General features: G+C 49.5%; 1 pseudogene; it reads right to left on the bottom strand.

The window, feature by feature from the left end:
• The window catches only part of LOC130034957 (NUT family member 2G-like), an 89,090-nt pseudogene that overhangs the window by 33,435 nt on the left and 36,270 nt on the right, over positions 1–19,385 (bottom strand).

The following is a 19,385-nucleotide window of genomic DNA, read 5'->3' on the forward strand; positions in this document are numbered from 1 at the left end:
TGTTCACAATAATTTATTACATTAAATATTCCAACACTAATCCCACCTCCATAGACCTTCCCACCACCATTATTTTGAATTTTCCTTCTTTCTTTCTTTCTTTCTTTCTTTCTTTCATCTGTCTGTCTTTTTTTCTTTCTTTCTTACTTTCTTTTTCTTTTTGGGTCACACCCAGCAATGCTCAGGGGGTTGCTCCTGGCTCTGCATTCAGGAATTATTCCTGGCGATGCTCGGTGGACCATATGGGATGCTGGGAATCGAATGTGGGTCAGCCGCGTGAAAGACAAATGCCTTCCAACCCCTAACGGCCTTTATTTATTTATTTATTTATTTATTTACTTTATTAGTGAATCACCTTGAAGCACAGTTATAGACTTACAAATTTTTGTGTTTGGGTTTCAGTTATACAATGATCAAGAACCCATCCCTCCACCAGTGCCCATTTTCCACCACCACGGGTCCCAGTATCCCTCCCATCCCCCACCCCCCCCATCCCACCCTGCCTCTGTAGCAGGGCATTCCCTTTTGTTCTCTGTCTCCTTTTGGGTGCTGTGGTTTACCAGAGAGGCATTGAGTGGCAATTGTGTTTGGTCTATAGTCTACTTTCAGCATGATTCTCCCATCCTGGGAGGATCCTCTTAACACCCTTTATTTGGTGCTCCCTTCTCTATCTGAGCTTTCTTTTCCCCTAGCACGTGTGGCTGGCCTCCAAGTCAGGGAGCAAAATTCCTGGCACTAATCTCGGCCACTCTTGGGTATTAGTCTCCTATTTTGTTATTTTATGTTCCCCAGATGAATGCAATCTTTCTGTGTCTATCCCTCTCTTTCTGACTCATTTTGCTTAAAATGATACTTTTCATGTATTACCACTTGTATGTAAATTACATGATTCATCTTTTCCAACAGCTACATAGTACTCCATTGTGTAAATGTACCAAAGATTCTTCAACCAGTCATCTGTTCTCGGGCACTCGGGTTTTTTTCAGATTCTGGCTATTGTAAAGAGTGCTACAATGAACAAACAAGTGCGGATGTCACTTCGACTATACGTTTTTGCCTCTCTGGGACATATTCCCAGGAATGGTACAGCTGGGTCAAATGGGAGCTCAATTTCTAATTTTTTGAGAATCATCCATACTGTTTTCCAAAAGGGTTGAACCAGTCGGCATTCCAACCAGCAGTAAAGGAGGGTCCCTTTCTCGCCACATCCGCACCAGCACCGGTTGCTTTTGTTCTTTTGGATGTGGGCCCATCTCTGTGGTGTGAAATGATATCTCATTGTTGTTTTGATCTGCATCTCCCTGATGATTAATGGTGTAGAGCATTTTCTCATGTGCCTTTTAGCCATTCAGATTTTTTCTTTGAGAAAGTTTTTGTTGCCCCATTTTTGATGGGGTTGGATGTTTTCTTCTTGTGGAGTTCAACCAGTATTTTGTATATCCTTGATATCAACCCCTTGTCAGATGTGTGTTCGGCGAATATTCTTTCCCATTCTGTTAGACTGTCTTTGTATTTTGGTCACTGTTTCTTTGGAGGTGCAGAAGCTTCTTAGTTTAAGATCGTCCCATTTGTCTATCTCTGTTTTCACTTGCTTGGCCAGTGGCGTGACATCTTTGAAGATACCATTAGCTTCTGATCTGCTGCCACCATCCCTCGCTCTACCTTTTCCGAGTCTCCTCCCCCTACTCACCCTTTGTTTCTTCGATCCCCACACCCAGTTGTGTCTCCATTCTGCCCCCATCACTCTGTGGTCTGTTTCCTTGGCAGCTGTGATCTTGCCCAGGCTGCAAGAGTCCCCAACTCTTCTCGCCAATATAAGGGAGGGCTGTTGGCCCTGTTTCCTGTCATAGGATTGGCCACTGGCCTTGTCTGCTCTTCTCCTGGTTCCTCCCTGCTAACAACTGGATCACAAGACCCCAGGACCTGATTTTATCTTCCCCTGGTGAGAATGGTTAGAACCCACAGATCTCATAGTGCCTTTCTGTAAATATTCTCCCAAATCTCAGGTCTTTGGAACTCTTCCTTCATCTATGATGTCTGACATTCTCTTGTAGCCCCTCTGTTGAATTCTCAGTCAGTGCTGTCTTTTCTTCATAGTAATTCAAGACCCGCCCGGCTGCAGATCTACTTCTCCATGGTTGGCTGACCAGTATAATCCCTAACTGCCTTCCTTGCTCCCCACAATGCTTCTGCTTTTCCTACCACACTGGACCCTCCTCTTTGTACCCTCTGCTCCCTTGACTCCAGGATCACAAGGTCATTTTCAGTTTCTTGCTTGGAATCCCAGCTCAGCAATGAGCAACGCCTCTCCCTTCTAGACAGCTCCCTTCTCTTATGAGATTTGATTGCACGTGTGAATCTGAGAGAGGTTTCTGGTCTTCTCTGTATGTGCCTGTGTGCCTTAAAGCTCCAGTACTAGGAATCACACAAGGGTACTCAGGGAGCATTTGTCTGCAGTGTGGTTAGAGGAGCCTCAGAGCTATAGTTCCTGCTCCCCAACTCCCCTGCCTAGATGAGCCTTTCCCTTTGATGCAGTAAGAGGCTTTCTGCCCACACTGGTTTCCCTGCAATTATTTCAGGATGCTTTGTGGTGACGAGGCCCCCACCCCTCAGGCCCCAGCATTATAGAGTTTCTCCACCACACCTAGGTAGGAGCATTTTCCAAAGAGTCTGAACATTTTTAAGAAACCCAGAGCCTGAAGTGACTGAGAGGAAGGATTCTAGGTGGTGCATACTGCTGTAATCAGCTTTCTGAAAAGCCTAGGGTCTATAGTGGCTTCAGACACCCAGTGCCTCTCACAGGCTTAGTCTCTCGGCCCTTATTCATTAACCATCACTTCTGATGCTGAGTTAGTACAAGGTCCTTGGCCAGTGGCCAAGTTTAACTGCATGATTGATAGATTTCCATCTGTGACTGTCCCAAGGATCAATTTGGAGCTTCCTAGTGCAGGATGGTAGTTCCGACCCCTGACTCTAGAACTATATCAGGACACTGGCATCAGGATCATACCAGGGGACCAATGAAAACACCCAAACAGCCGTGCCCAATAACCTGCCCTTATAATTAGAATTCTGAGCCCCACCTCAATTGTCCACACTGATTGCCCTCTCTTTTTTTAGGGTGATTCTGGAGGCCTTCTGGTCTTTAACTTCTCCAAGAGTTGGGTTCTTCTGGGGTTGGCCAGTTGGGGCCTGGACTGCCAGCGTCCCATATCCCTCAGTGTCTTCACCAGTGTTGCCCATTTCATCAAGTGGATCGTCCAGATCCAGAGACTTGTGCCTCTTCCTGTTTCCTTGTCTGCTCCTCCTGAGGTCCCATTTCTATATGAATCCTAGCCAGTTTCCAGCACATCGATATTAACCCTCAGACCTCTACAGCTCTGGCTACTGTTGCTTTTAGTGCTTAAGGCCCTGTGGCAGGACCTGCAGTGACCGAAGAACATTCTGTCCCTGCTCTTTGCCCCAGTCCTCAGCATTCTTACTGGAGCCTCACACTTGCCACCATCTCTGTGGTTCTGTCCATCTGTTATGATCCCAAACCCAAGCCTGGAAAAAATAAAGCAAAACCAAATAAAGGCTCACCTTGCTCTGAAATTGGTGCATGTCCCTTCCTGTGGACTGGTCATCTGAACCCCTGGTCAAGGAAAGAGGTCTGGCAGGAAGGCTGACTGGCAGGAGGGCAGGCCACTGAGGCCACTGGCACCTGCTAAAAGAGTTGTCTGTGTCCACGTTGGTAGACTCTCCCCTGTGTCGAAGGTGAGCATATCTTCCCAGATGATGATCAATCTCTGCCATCTCTCAGAAACGATAGGACAGGCCCATAACGCAAATGATGGAGACATCTCTGGAACCTGGAGGTCTGAGATGCAGGGGCAGCAGGGCTGATCGCACCCGAGGCCTCTCCACTTCATGTGTGTGTGCCTCTGTGTGAGTCCGTGTCTCTTCTCATCAGGACACCAGTCCTGTTGGGTTTGGGTATATATCAGTGATCTCTTTCCTGTTAATCACCCCTTTGAAAGAACTGACCTCCATGGGTCTGGGAGCTCTTAGAGCTGTTTGGGAGCATGTTCAGCATGCATCATTGGGTGCAGCCCTGGAGGCACCCTGGCACTGAATTGCCATTGAATTGGCCAAGAAATGCCAGTGATGAAGTTTACATAGGTGTGCATAGATCTATCCCTCAGATGTGGCATATAAAGAGTTGTAATAAGGAAATAATAAATGCCAGAGACAATAAAAACTAAGGAAGAGTTTAGAGAGTGGAGTTTCCTGGGTGGCAGGGGAAGATGGCCTGGGGGAGAGGGGACTGGAGCCATGGCTGGGGAGGGCAGTGGGCACTCTGGTGCTGGTGTGGTGAAGGGACACTGTGTCCATGGACCCCTACCACTGTAGCAGTGGGCAGTGCTGAAAGGAGGTAAAGGGATACTCATGATACCCTTTCAGTAACAGTATTGCAAACCACACTGCCTAAAAGGGAAGTGAGAGGGGGTGGGGGGGAGACAGACAGACAGACAGACAGACAGGCGCTCTTGTGCTGGTGTGTTGGACACTGTGTCCATGGTCCCCTATTACTGTAGCAGTGGGTAGTGGGCAGTGGGTGCTCTGGTGCTGGTGTGTAGGACACTGTGTCCATGGTCCCCTATCACTGTAGCAGTGGGTAGTGGGCAGTGGGTGCTCTGGTGCTGGTGTGTAGGACACTGTGTTCATGGACCTCCATCACTGTAGCAGAGGGCGGTGGGCACTCTGGTGCTGGTGTGGTGGAGAGACACTCTGTCCATGAAACCCTATCGCAGTAGCATTAGAAATCATGGTACCGAATGTTTTAAAAATATAAAGAATCCCTCATGGTGCCCCCAGACCTCCTGAGCATTCCTTGGGAAGACGCCCCCCCACCAACCCCAAGAGAGACCCTGAAACCAGCCCAATGGCTGCACATGCGTACTGAGGGGCGCAAAGGCCATGTGCTGCCAGACACACGCCCAGCCCAGAACCACTTTCAGGGGGGTGTCCTGTCCTCCTGCAGGCCCAGCAGCCAACATAGCCTTACAGGGGAGCACAGCCGAGGTGCCCCGGCCTCTGCCCAGGCGCAGCACCCACAGAGGGGCAGTCCTGTATGGACCAGCAGACGGGCACCTTCTGAGGCAATAAGGCCCCAGGAGGCCCCAGACGTCTGCCAGGGTTTAGCAGCAGTGCAGGGTAAGCTCACAAGTTTGGTCCCCGGGACAGCGTATGTTCACTGGAGCAGTCAAGAGTGACTCCTCAGCGGGGCTGGAGCAATAGCACAGCGGGTAGGGCGTTTGCCAACCCGGGTTCGATTCCCAGAATTTCGTATGGTCACCTGAGCACCACCAGGAGTGATTCCTGAGTGCAGAGCCAGGAGTAACCCCTGTGCATGGCCGTGTGAGACCCAAAAAGCTTCCTCTCCTTAAAACAGAAAACAAACAAATAAACAAACAGAAACAAAGAGTGACTCCTCAGTACAGAGCCATGAGGAGCCTGAGCACTTCTGGGTGTGACCCAACTGCCCCCAAATTGTTTTAATAATTCTGTTTGGGGGGTGCATGTTATTCACTTTCATCCCCACTAACGTGTCCAAACACCTCTGCCACTGCCTTTTTGTCATTTCTAGTTCGTCCCTTCCCTCTCTGCAATGTAATTTTACGTGAATTCAAATTCACTAAATATTTTAAGAAACACATTTTATGCTTAACTTTTCATTAGTAATAGCACCGTACCACTGTCCTCCCGTTGTTCATCGATTTGCATGAGCAGACACCAGTAATGTCTCACAACAAATGTGAGACTTATTGTTACTGTGTTTGGCATATCGAATATGCCACGGGGAGCTTGCCAGGCTCTGCCATGTGGGCGAAATACTCTCGGTAGCTTGCCGGGCTCTACTAGGGGCGGAGGAATCGAACCTGGGTCGGCTGTATGCAAGGCAAACACCCTACCCGCTGTGCTATTGCTCCAGCCCTCATTAAAAGTAGCACTGTCCTCCCGTTGTTCATCGATTCACTCAAGCGGGCACCAGTAATGTCTCACAACAAATTGTGAGACTTGTTGTTACTGTTTTCGGCATATTGAATACGTCATGGGGAGCTTACTAGGCTTTGCCCAGTGGGCGAGATTCTCTTGGTAGCTTGCTGGGTTCTCCGAGAGGGGCGGAGGAATCGAACCCGGGTCAGCCATGTTGGCCGCCTACAAGGTAAACGCCTTACCCACTGTGCTATTGCTCCAGCCCGTTAATAGTGATAAGTGCAGAGAATTAAAATGTTTAACACTGAAGAGTTGTTTTCCTACTGTTTCTCAATAATTAGAGTTGTAACTAGTTTTTAAAAACTAGTAGTCTAATTCCCTGAGAATCTCTAAGGTCCTGAGTTTCAAATATCTTGTCACTGAAAATGAAGAATGGTTCTCAAACACCTTCTCTACAGGTACCAGGACCATATTTAAATGGTAAAACACTTAACAATTAAATCAGTACATTAAATCGGCCCCCTTTATTATTATTATATGATTATTTGGTTTTGGGGGTACACCTGGTATACTCACATCTTACTCCTGGATCTCGGAACAGACTCATTTATCACAGTGTGGGGGCTATATGGGGTGCTGGGAATTGGCTATGGGCAAGGCAAGTGACATATCTGCTGTACTATCCCTCCCACATATTTTTTTAAGAGTGATGGCAAATGTTCAAATATGTCTGGTTACAAAAACATTTAAATTCTATGATGTCAAATCAAAGCATTGTACATTTTATGTGAGTGAAGAATATGATATGCAAATACCCAATGAGCTTTAATTTTTTATTTGGTCCAGGCTAATGCAGCAAGATGTGAGCCTTGTCTCTGCCCTCAGGATGGTGTGGGCCTGCAGGTGACTGAGCACATCTTCCTCCAGATGGGAAGGACTCCTCCACTGTCCAGGGAGCACAGTACTCTCAGGGTTCCCCCCTCCCCTGTGATTCCCCTCACCCTTTGTGCTCTCAGGCCTCCCAAGGAGCACAAGTGAGAGGACAGACACTGAAATGTTTCCAATGAACTGAATTTTATTCACTATTTACACAATGACACAAAGAGGCTGCTCCAGTCAAACCCCCCATTCTAGGTACAGCCCCCCCCATTCCAGAGCAGTCTTAGCTGAAGATCATGGGGAACACAAGGCTTCTGGGTGCAGCCAGACCCTGGGAGGTGGTCAGGAGGAGCCCCCCGATATCCTACTGTCTCTTGTGCCCCCTCCCCCTCCTCTGGGCCATGGCAGGCTGGAACTTTCTCTTGGGGGGCAGGGAGGGGCCCTCCAGCTTCTCAGTCAAAGCTGAGCCACTAGACACCGTGGGGTGCTCCCTGGGACAGGGGGTCTTCTTAGCAGTGCCCCGCCTTGGGCCCCCACACAGAGGATGCTTCCTGGTAGGGGCCTTAGACTTGAAGGCCCTTGTGCGAGTGGATGGAAGCTCGGGATACCCCTGACGTCCAGGCAGGTGGGGGCCAGTGTCAGGGCCAGTGTCAGGGCCAGGGCTCTTGGGTAAGCCCCAGGGCAGCAGGCTGTTGTGAGTGGCTTGGAGGAAGACCTGGCTGGTCAGTTTCTCTTTCTCCTCACTGGAGCCCTCTGCTGCCCCAAGCGACCCCCGGCCAGGAGGGGCCTCTCCCAGCATGCGGGGAGGCCTGCTGTCCAGAGTGGGGGCAGTGAGGCTGGGACAGGGCGCTGGTCCTGCCTGCAGGGGTGGGGACTGCAGTCTCCCCAGAGAGGGGGCAGAGGCTCCAGGTGCCATCACAGTGGCCTCGGCCTGCCCAGGCCATGAGGCATGTCCAGAGTCAGTCTCAGGGGGGCAGGAGTCTTTTATTGTCACCTGGTGTTGGGGACAAGCCTTCATGACCTCCTTAGCCCTTGAGGCCTGCAGACGCTTGTCCACAATCTGGGGGGAGAAGGGACAGTGTGGGCATGTGGGGGTGCAGGGTGGGACAGAGAGTGACTCCTACTCCTCTCAGCAGAAGATGCTTGAGCTCTGTGGCTCCCTTAGAGCCTTCTCACCCTCCATCATCCTGACTTCACCCAGTATTCATGTCCTCTTCTCCCTGAAGCCTCACATGAAGGGGGCTTGGGGGTCATCGCACTTGCTGGGACTCGCTTCTGGGGCGCCCCTCCTTGACCCATGCTGCCCCACTTATCTGAGTTCCCAGGCTTAGTAACCGTCTCCCCGTAGAGTCTCCTTCCCCGAACCAACCCAGAAAACTCCTTTTTGTTTGCCCAGGATCCTTGCTCACCTCCTTACCTGAACGCCCCGGTCCCTGACACAAACCTGCAGAGGTCCACTTGCCCTCACCTGTGTGGGGGTGAGTCCTTCCTCCTTCTCCAGCTCCTCAGCCAGGTCCAGGAGATCCAGCTGGGACTCTGGGCAGAGCAGGAGCTCCAGGAAGCTGGGATGAAGGATCGCTTCAACCTGGGAGAGGGAAGCAGGGGTGAGGGTCCTCATAGGGAACAGGAGGGAATGAGGAAGCAAACACTCCTGTCCCCAGCACAGTTCAGGGGCTTAGACGGCTGCACAGGCTTGGACGGCTGCACAGTCTCACACAGACACAAGCCAGGAATGCTCACACACACACACACACACACACACACACACAGAGACATGTACACACCCGCACTCACAAAGGCACACGGACTATATACCTACTCTCACAGAGTAGCACATGTGAGCACACATGGATTCAAGCACACACCTGATACAAATGATACACTCTCTTCCACCTCTAGGTACATGTACATGATTCTGCACGTGTCTGCACTGCGCCCACACATTACACACAAATGTAGACACACAGAGATATTCACACATTGACCAAACTCAGAAATGCACAAACAAGGGCCACTGCTTGTGTTCAGAGAGAGACATGTGCACACATGCGTACAAACACAAGCAGAAATATGCAAACACAGGTGTGCATTTACACAGAGAGCTCAAAGCAAAGACTGCACATCACTGCCATGCCCTGTATAGAAGCAGCCCTGCACCCTCCCTACCCCACAGCAGCACCCAATCCCCCACCTTGGTGACAAAGTCCTCCTGGGAGCACAGCTCGTACACATAGCTCAAGAGCCCCGGGTCAGGGTAGATCCCAGGCTCCTCCTGCTGCTCCTCCCTGTCCAATGCCCGTCGGCCGAGGGGCGCCCTGCAGACTGAGTCGGGGGCCTTTAGCAGCTCGTCCATGATGTCCATGTACTCCTGCACGGCCTCAGGAGGGATCTCCTCGGGGGCCTTGGACTTGGGGGGCTGCTGAGGTTTGTGTGTCTTGGGGCGAGCTGCCTGGGCCTGGGGTCTGGCCTTCTTGGGGACACAGGCTGAGGAGGAAGGAAGAAGAGAGGGATGTGAGGGGACCCCGCGTCCATGCCCTCAGACACACAGCACTGAGCACAGAGTTGGGGACAGGTCCCAGTGGGCTGGATCAGGGCCCTGGAATCCAGTGGCTGCGTGAGGGATGAGGTGGCCCTCAATGGGAGGAGGGACCAACTGTGTCCCCAGGGTCTCCGACCCCACTTCAAAGGTGAGTCTGACGCCTGAGGCAGCATGGGATGTGCTAGGAGAGGGAGAAACCCGTGAACAGGGGGCCGCTGAGCACAGGTCTGGGGGTCATCGGGAGAGTGAAGGCTCCTTAGCAGGTCAAGACCCACGAGGGCCTTCCCAGGTCCTGTGGCCCTTAGCTGGGAGCAGGGTCCGTACCTGTCTGCTGGTCTGGCGGTGGGCATGGAGCCCCCTGAGACCCAGGCCTGGGTGGGGCGGGGAGTGGCAGGCCCTGCGCTCCGTTCGTCCACTGCAGTTTCTGCACGTCCATCTCCTCCTCGGCCTCAAACTCCATGAACCTGGTGTGGGGAACACAGACCCTGATGAGTCGGGTTGAACGGGACTGAGCAGGATGAGTAAGGGACAAGGGATGCTCATGGCCCAGTCCCCAGGAGGGTAGAGAATGGGGTGGACACGGACCCCAGCACCCCCAGCGATCCCCCACATTGGCCCTGGAGGGTCACAGCAGGTCAGGGACTGTGACCCTCAGACTGTGGTCAGGAGCCCCGGAGTGGGCTGGGGAAAAGTGTCCTGGCTCCGGGAGGAATAAGTTTCTGCAGGGGAAGGGTCTCCTGGGGCTGCCTAGCCCTCCCTGCCCCTCGGCCATCTGGGAGCAGCCCCTGAAGCTCGGGCCTGCAGCCACCCTGACCCCCACTCTCTGCCCAGGCCTGACTCACTTGGCCGCCATGTCGGAGTAGATCATGCGGTCATAGTTGCTCGTGCCCCGCCATTCCCGAAGGGCCAGGCACAGGCCTTCCTCCAGGCTCATGGTGGGCTTCAGGCGGGCCAGAGTGCGAAACACCGGGCTGCAAGGACAGGCTTGGTCAGGGTCTGCATCTGCCAGGAGCCCACACTGCCCCACACCCATACCTTGACTTCCATGACCCCCAATGGTGGCCTGGTCTCCCCTCCCAGAGTAGACTCTGCATACCACACCCTACCCTGGTGGCTGTACTGGCGTATACCCTCAGCTCTGGGGATATGTCATGGGATGCCAAGGCCGAGAAGTCACGGCCTGTCTGAACCCTGGCACATCTGTGCTGTGTCTGGTCTTAGGAACAGAATGTCTGTCCCTCAGACCACATATCAGGACCAATCCTGATGAGATGACTGAGGTGAGACTTTCGGACATGGCTGGTCACTACGGGCTCCTGAGCCAGAATCCCGGGATGGCATCCCTGAGAACATCTGTCCCCTGGACCCTACCCTGGGGGTCACCCCAGTCCCCTCCTGGGAAGCTCCATGAACCCGATGACCACTGAAAGACTCACATGAGGAAGCAGGAAAGGACTTCAGTGTCAGGAGTCCTGGGAAGGTACCTCCGGGTCAGAGCCTTCAAAATCTTCCAGCGCTGGAAGTTCTCATAGACACTGTTGGGCCTGCGCGAGGCTTCAGGAGGGGCCTGGCTCCAAGCAGGGACTGGATCACTGTCCCCACAAAACCACTGGGGCTGTATCCCACCAGAGGATAAGAATAGAGTGGGAACTATCTGAGCCTCTGGTGGTGGAGCATGAGGCAGATGGTCTCCCATACCAGACTGGGTGACAGTAGTAGCTGGGGTGGTTGTAACGGTGTTTGGCACAGAGGATGCCAAGTAGATGGGTGCAGGATGCCCAGAAGGAGCCTCTGTTGCACCCTGGTTGGGTGGAGCCTGTGTCTGGGTGACAGACTGGTTCTGGGCTGACTCCAGAATCTTCACTTCAGAACTGACCTGGATGATGACCTTGCAAGGTCCAGGGTCGCAGGGGCCATGGCCAGCAGTTCCTGCCACCACGGGCATTGTGGGGAAAGGTGACAGCACCAGAGGGTTGTGAGGAGCAATGGCTGAGGTCACCAGAGGGGGCGTCTGGATCAGCTCCCAGGGTGGTGACTGGGGGAGTCCTGGATTGAGGAAGGGCAAGAAGTCGCCGAAAGCAGAGCCAGAGACCCCAAGGTCCATGGTCATCTCCGGGGTCAGCACTGGAGACGCTGTGGAAATGGAAGGAAGGAGGGATGAGAGGGAGAATGTAAAGGCGTAGCAGCCCGTGTCCCTCTACTCCCCAGTGTCCATCAGTCCTGATGGTCCCTGTTAAGGCCCTTTTACAAGGCACAGGGCAGCACGCAGTGTCCTCAGCATTCGGTCTCCGACCCCAGGTGGAATTCCTCACCTGCCGGCTGGATTCTTATTCATCATGACCCTGAGCCCAAAACACTGTGCTGGGAGAGGCAGTTTCTGGGGCTCAGTGCTGACCCTCCTGCTTCCCAGACTAAGGAGACGAGACTCTTCGGGTATATTTCCTACTCAGGAAGAGCTCAGGGCTCAGATACGTGCACACCACTCACTGCCCGGCCCTGTGCTATCAGACCCACAGCAAACTCTTCACACTGGCTGGTACTACCACACTGTCCCAGACACCGAGTCACTCCTGACCTCAGAAGTCCCCTTGACAGGAGAGGGATCTGTAAAGTGGTTCTGGGGCCCTGGGTTCCCATGATGGCAGCAGGGATGGAAAAGGCCAGAGAATACACCATCACACTCCTTGGAACTGCTTGTCATGTTAGATCGGACATGAAGTGACACTGTCTGTGGATCTTCTGCCACAAGCTCCCAGGGACAGACACGGGCCACTAAACACCAGGCATCAGCCAGCTGCCAGGAGAGACAATGTCGTCTGCAGCCATCCATGCGCTGAGGAGCCTAGGAGAGCGTAGCAGGAGAGAACCCAGAGCCTGTGGACATCATGGTCAGGACAGCGGCCTGACATTCCTGCTACTGCCAAAGATGGTCTTTATGCCTTGTTACACTCCACCTGCTCTCTAACAAATTGGCCTTCACAGAGTTTCCTTGGGAAAATCAGCCCCCCAACGCCCCACTGGCTCTGTCGCTGTCTCTCTGTCTGCCTGTCTCTCTGTCTCTCTGTCTCTCTCTCTCTCTCTGTCTGTCTGTCTCTCTCTCTCTCTTTCTCTCTCTCTCACACACACACACAAACATACACACACAAACACACACACACACGTTCCCTGTCTGTGACGGAGAATGTGAAATTCAATCAGTCTTTCCCTCAGTGCTGAAACGCAGGCTGGGACTGCACCACGAGATGCTAGACAGGAAGAGTGAATTTCCTCTAAAGGGAGAACAATCCAGAGCAACTCGGGATTTCAAGTCCTACTAACTAGACTAAAGTTGCCTGTCTGCCAGCCCTGCCCACCCAGGACAGCTGCCTGGGCCAAGGGAGGAGTGAGAGAGAGTCAGGCCCCGGCTCCGGAGAGGACATTTCATGGCAGAACTGGACACAAACAGTCTCAATCATTTTCTGGCTCAGACCATCTCTGCTGAGATGCCCCCAGCAGGTCTCCAAGTGACAGACACAGGACACACTACACACTCCCAGTGACAGACACACAGGACACACTGCACACTCCTGGTGATGGGCACAGGACACACTACACACCATCAGGTCTAGCTCACCCTAGCTGAGATACTTTAGACAGTCACAGTGGGGTTGAGGCAATGTCATGCGGCTCAGCATCCTTGGGTCTTCCCTATGTCACCATTAAAATCATGACTCAGCCACCAAGACTCCTACAAACACATGAAAAACTGCTCCGTTCCCTCCATCATGCACAGACACATACATGAAGAAGCAATGTGCCTGCTGCCTTACTCTGACTCTCCCCTGAGTCAGTCTGACCCACCTCCATGGACAGAACAAATAATTATAAATAATAATGATTATTGTTATTATCTCCGAACCTGAATACCCGCTCAGGCTTTTCTGGGCTCTCCCCAATATACAGGTGAGACATCCATGTAGCCCAGGGCTCTCTCCCTTCTTACAACTTCACAAGATGGAGTCCCCAGTGAGTGTGACCCTTTGAATCCCGAGGATCTAAGGTTGGTTGAGACTTCCTCTCAAATACACACACACCACATACAAGTACACCCTCACAGGCTTACCTGTTTCTGACATCGTTCATGTAGATGAGGCCAGGGCCCCTGCAGCTTATCAGCCTTCACAATGGCAAAAGTCAGGACCAGGATGAGAGAGTTAACTGCTCACGCAGATGCTCAGGATCCAAGTGGGTGAGGGTGAAGTTTGAATTCAAACCTCAGAATGTCGGACCCAAGACATTCCACCGTGGGGGAGGGGAGGGCCAGGAGGGCCTGGCTGGGGAAACATTCCATGAAGGGCTCTGATTGGACGGCCAGAACCAGAGCTTTCCTTCAAACTGGTCAGTTGGTAGCACAGCTGACATGGCCTCTTCTAGCAACTTTCCAGATTCTCAGCACACAGGTTTAACTTGCTCTTCACTGTACCTCAATGTTTTACTCACCAATCTAGTACCAGTCTAGTTGTGTGGCCCTCAAACCTCTTTAAATTCTCACTCCCTGTTGACCTACTTCAACAAAGTCTACTTCTTCTTAGTAAAATTCAGAACATAATCTCTGATCCACATAGGAAGCCAAAGCTTTGAAGGAGAAATCACATCTTCATATTCTCAGTGATTTTTTTTTGTTATTTAGTTAATTCTTCATGATTTAGTTTGTTTTGGGGTCATTTCCAGCATTGCAAACCTGGCTCTGTGCTCAAGTATCACTCCCTGTATTACCTTGGGAACGTATGGCGCCAGAGATTAAACCAGAGTCAGTCATATGCAAGTCGACTCTTATCCCCTGTATTGCCACTCTAGTCCTTAATAAGTGTAGTGTATTTCCTTACGGCGTCACATATGCATGCTCTTTAGAATCCATATTATCATTGTGTGTGATATTATCTTTATGGAATCTATGTAGCAATCTTTAAAAAGACTTGTTTTTTTTTTTTTTTTTGCTTTTTTGGGTCACACCCGGGCATTGCACAGGGTTTACCCCTGGCTCTGCACTTAGGAATAACTCCTCGCGGTGCACGGGGAACCATATGGGATGCTGGGAATCGAACCTGGGTCGGCCACGTGCAAGGCAAACGCCCTACCTGCTGTGCTATTGCTCCAGCCCCCTAAAGAGACTTGTTGATCCTTACTTTCATCTTCTAATCTTCTCCTTCATCTACTTCCATCGCTGATGTCCAATGATGTGGAAGCATGTTTGTGGGTTTGTTTTTTGTTTTGCAGTAAGAATACAGGCAGGGAGGTGTTTCAGATTCAGAGGAGCTTGACCAAATCTCATGGCAGACATTTCTCCTCTTGAATATTGCAGAAGTAGAGCTACTACAGAAAGTAGGGTTTGTGAGAAGAGGGGAATGATTTGGAGCATTCCTCCTAGTGAACATTCTCTTGAAGGGACTTGTGTTGCTACTTAGAAAGTGTTTTGTCCCTGAAAAAAAAAACAAGAACAAGAATATGAATTTAAAGCGAGTTGCATGAGAATTCATAGTAAACTCCAAGTGTTAAACAAATGCTGTAAGAGAAATACTGTTTTTCCACAGTAATACTCTAAGTATAAAAATGCTTTGGGGGAAACTCTGAATACAGTCAGAGACATGTACTTTCTAAGAATGTTTATAGGGTCTAGAGTTTTTTGCCAGGATTGTTCTTTTATGGGACCTTTGCAACTGCTAGTGAGCCCAAAAATCATAATAGTAATTGTCCCCATTTGGGGCTAGTGTCTTTTCCTCAGCCCGCTCCAAAACGCTCACGATAGCTGCGTGGGACGGGCATTTCTCATTTTAAAATCGAGAGGACTCCTTCCACCAGCGCTGATTTTGAGGGCCAGCACTGAGGCTCGCGTGAAAGGGCCGGAGCTCCCAGGAACCCTCAGCAGTCCGTTGCTTGGCTCTCTTGCAGGAGCTCCTGGGCCCTCTTGCAGTCTGCCCCGTGCCCAGTCTCGCGGTACGATCGCCCTCCAACGTCTCCCAGAATCCTTCGAGGCTTTCCTACCCCCACCCCCCTCAAAGTCAGCGTGGTGCCACGTGCACAACTGCCAAGCGCGGAGCCTTAACGGACATCAGGCCAGTTACCCGGCCTCGTGGGGCGGCATCCTGGTCCCTTATGCACATAGACAAGTAGTGGCATCTCTGGAGGGGTCTCTGCCCTGCGTTGTTGCCCGGCTGTTGGCTCTACACCCCGCACCCGTGTCTGGAGCCCCTGACTGTGGTGCGCACTTCGGGGTGTGTCTACACCGGGAGGGCGGTGTCCACTGCATTTCAGCTCCCAGGTGTGGTCTCTGGACCGCGCAGTCCCTCTGACGCTGCTGGGAGGGATCCCCGAAGCCCCACATTTGGAGTAGCCTCTGAACACCTCGGGTGTGGGCCCCAAACCAAAACTAAAATCAAGTAGATACACTGATCATTCCAATTTAAAGTCAGAGATCAACATATTAAAAAAGAACCACGAGGGCCGGAGAGATAGCACAGTGGGCGTTAGCCTTGCATGTGGCCCACCCGGGTTCAATCATCCCTTATGGTCCCCCAAGCACCGCCAGGAGTAATTCCTGAGGGCAAAGCCAGGAGTAACCCCTGAGCATTGCTGGGTGTGACCCAAAAAGAAAAAAAAAACCACGATGTAACCATATGCTACTTACAGGTTACATAATTCAAACGCAGCGATATGTAGAAATTGAAATTTAAAAACTGGAACAAGACGGGGAATGCGAGGGGTAAACAGAGTTGAAATGGCAATACTAATATTATGTAAAGTAGATTTCGCAATAAAAATGGTGACATGAGACAAAGAAGATCATCTCGCAATAAAATCAGGGTCAATCCTGGAAAACATAACAATTACAACACCTAGGCTGAATAAGCCAAAACCTCTCCAAAAAGTTTTGGAGAGGTCTAACGAAAAGATACTATCCACAAATTAGAACAATTGCTGTTAGGATTTTTGTACTCTCTCCAAAGGAGAGCACTGCTGATGGGTTCCCTTAAAAAAAAAAAGCTGGGAAGATGGAGCAAATTAAATGAAAACAAATTAAAAGGAAATAATTCAATGAAACAACAAAGAAGCAACAGTAATAGTATAACAATGTCATTGACTCCACACAATAGGTAGAAAGGTCATTCTGACAATGTTGATTCTTCCAATACATGAATATGGATTGTTCAATTTCATAAGATTTTGTTGAGGATTTTTTTTCATTGTTTTTGTGCCACATCGGTCATATATCAACCTTTATCCAATCATCTGTCATTGGATAACTGGGTTATTACCATATCCTGGCTGTTGAATTCAGCAGTGAAGATAGGTGTGCCTATATATTTTTGAATTAATATTTTTTGTGTTCTTGGAGTGGAGGTATACACATATATCACATTTTCTTTATCCAATTATCTGTTATTGGATAATTGAATTATTTCCATATCCTGGCTATTATCCTCAGTAATGCAATGAACATATGTATGCCTGTATATTTTTTAATTAATATTTTTGTGTTCCTGGGGTAGATACCAAGAAATGGAATCACTGGGTCATATGGAAGTTCTTTGTTTACTTTTTTGAGGAATCTTCACACTGCTTTCCAGAATGAACTAGATGCTGTTCCCAACATGAATGAAAGACAATTTATTTTCAAATAAATTTGCTTTTCTTTTCCTAAAAGAATTAGAAACCCACATCTGTGTTTCAGCACTTTTCAGTAAATGAAACAGATTTCTTGACTAAGAGTAATGAAATCATCTTTACCTGAATGCCCAATTATGGTGCAGTTGGTACCTAAGGTGGCAGGAGATGGAAGAGTTAAGCAAACATAAAAAATTAGGTCTGGGGACCAGAGTGATTGAAGAGCAGGTGGGGTGTTGCCTCGAGTGCTGCTGTCTCAGGTTCAATCCCTGGCATCCCACACAGTCCCTCAAGCACTGCCAGGAGTGATTCCTGAATGCAGAGCCAGGAGTAACCCCTGAGCATCACTGGGTGTGATCCAAAAAGCTCAGAGTCAGTTGAGCAAATTAAATTGACAATAGAACTATACTTTTGGTGTATTTTGTTCGTTTGTAAAGTGTTTGCTCTTTTTCCATGATACTGTTCGACACAGATCCTTGTTTTTCAGAGAGCAATGGCGCTTCAGTCATTGCTTCACACAAGCACATGAGTGAGATGCTGCAATCCCAGACCTCTGACAGTTCAAGCACCTTAGTTTCAAAGAGAGCACTAGAAAGGCTAGTGGGTAGAGACATGGATTTTGTGTTTTTTATTTGGGGAAGCAATCTGCTGGATTAGAGGTGAGCACATCGAACCCATCAAACAAGAATTACCCATTGTGTTGGGCGGTTCTGGTACCGGGACAATGCTACTTCTGGTTCCTTTACCCCACCAGGACTTTGTCAGGGGAGGATATGTCTGCTATCAAAAGGGCGAGCAAAGAGCAATTGGAAAGAGTCTTGAGAAACCCCAGCGGGAAGGAAGATGCTTTACGGGCACAGAGAAGACTGCAGTTTACTGTGTGATCCTCTCCTGGGAGTAGCCAGTCACGGAAGCTTTACTGCTTCCCCTTCAGGACACAGAAAAGGGTGAGGGTGAAGGGTCAGCATCCTTCATTTTCCTTCTGAGCCTCTTTAGGAGTTTACGGTGCCTGTGTACTGGGGGAAGTAAAGTTCAGTGTGGGTGTGTTTGCAAATGAGTTACAGGTGTAGTATTCATACAATATGGTTTTCATCCTGTGTTCCATGTAGCATCACCCCTAAGGACATACATGTTGCCATCAGTAACTATAGACCAATCTTTTATTTTTATGGAGTTATTGGTTTTTTAGTCTTATATATTTTGGATATCAATTTCTTTATCAAAAGCATAGGTTTCAAATGTTTTTTTCCCTCTCAATAAGATAACTTTTAATTTTAGCATTTTTTTCTTTTTTTTTTTTGCTATACAAAAGCTTTTTAGTTTGGTGTGATCCCATTTGTTTATTTCTGCTCTTGATTTCTTTGTCCAGTGGAATCACTAATATCACTTCTGAAGCCCCTATCCAAAATAGTTCTGCATGTTTTCTTCAATGCGTTTTGTAGATGCTGGTCTAATTTTGAGATCTTCACTCCAAGATGATTTGTTTTTGGTGGAAGCTGGTGGAACTGAGAGCTGGGCGTTTGAGCAGCAGGAGTAAAGCTTGAGGTCTCACCAAATATTTGGTAAAATCATCATTGAACCTACCCTCTATTGGGCTTTACTTTGCTGGGAGATTTTTCATGACTGACTTATTAAACTTAGAACTAATAAAGGTAAAAGGTAAAGGTAAAGACCCTCCCGTTGATCGTTGATTTGCCCGAGATCTTTTAAAATCCTTTTTTCACCCATAATCTATTTTTCAATATTTTCCTTTGCATTTCCGTTACTGATTTAAATGTCTCCTCTTTTCATTTAAAGTTTGTCATTTCAGCAGATCTGAGTGTTGGGGTAAAATCCCATATAATAATGGTGAGTCAGGTGTCAAAATGTTAAATGTGATCAAAGTAGAGAGAGAGAGGAATGTGGAAATCATTTGCCCCACAGATAAGGGGAGGGTGTGGTATGGGGGTATACTGGGGTTTTTGGTGGTGGAGAATGGGCACTGGTGAGGGTACGGTTGTTTCATTGTCTGACTGAGACTTAAACCCAAAAGCTTTGTGACTGCTCTCACAGTGATTCAATGGATAACATTGTAAATAATAAAAAAAGAAAAAGTAAGGTGGAGTTCATTCCCAATTCAGTCAGCTGATCAGTGGCTGGGTAAATAGCAGTACTCCTACATGAAAAAGAAGGGAAAAAAAAGTTTGTCATTTAAGGTCATTTCTCTTTTCCCCCTGGAAAGATAGCACAGCGGTAGGGTGTTTGCCTTGCATGCAGCCAGCCCTGCTGAGCTGGGTTCGATTCCTCCGCCCCTCTCGGAGAGCCCAGCAAGCTTCCAAGAGTATCTTGCCCGCACAGCAAAGCCTGG

This window comes from Sorex fumeus, unplaced genomic scaffold (genome assembly GCF_029834395.1).
Source record: "Sorex fumeus unplaced genomic scaffold, SorFum_2.1 ptg000063l, whole genome shotgun sequence".
In the NCBI taxonomy this organism is placed as follows: Eukaryota; Metazoa; Chordata; class Mammalia; order Eulipotyphla; family Soricidae; genus Sorex; species Sorex fumeus.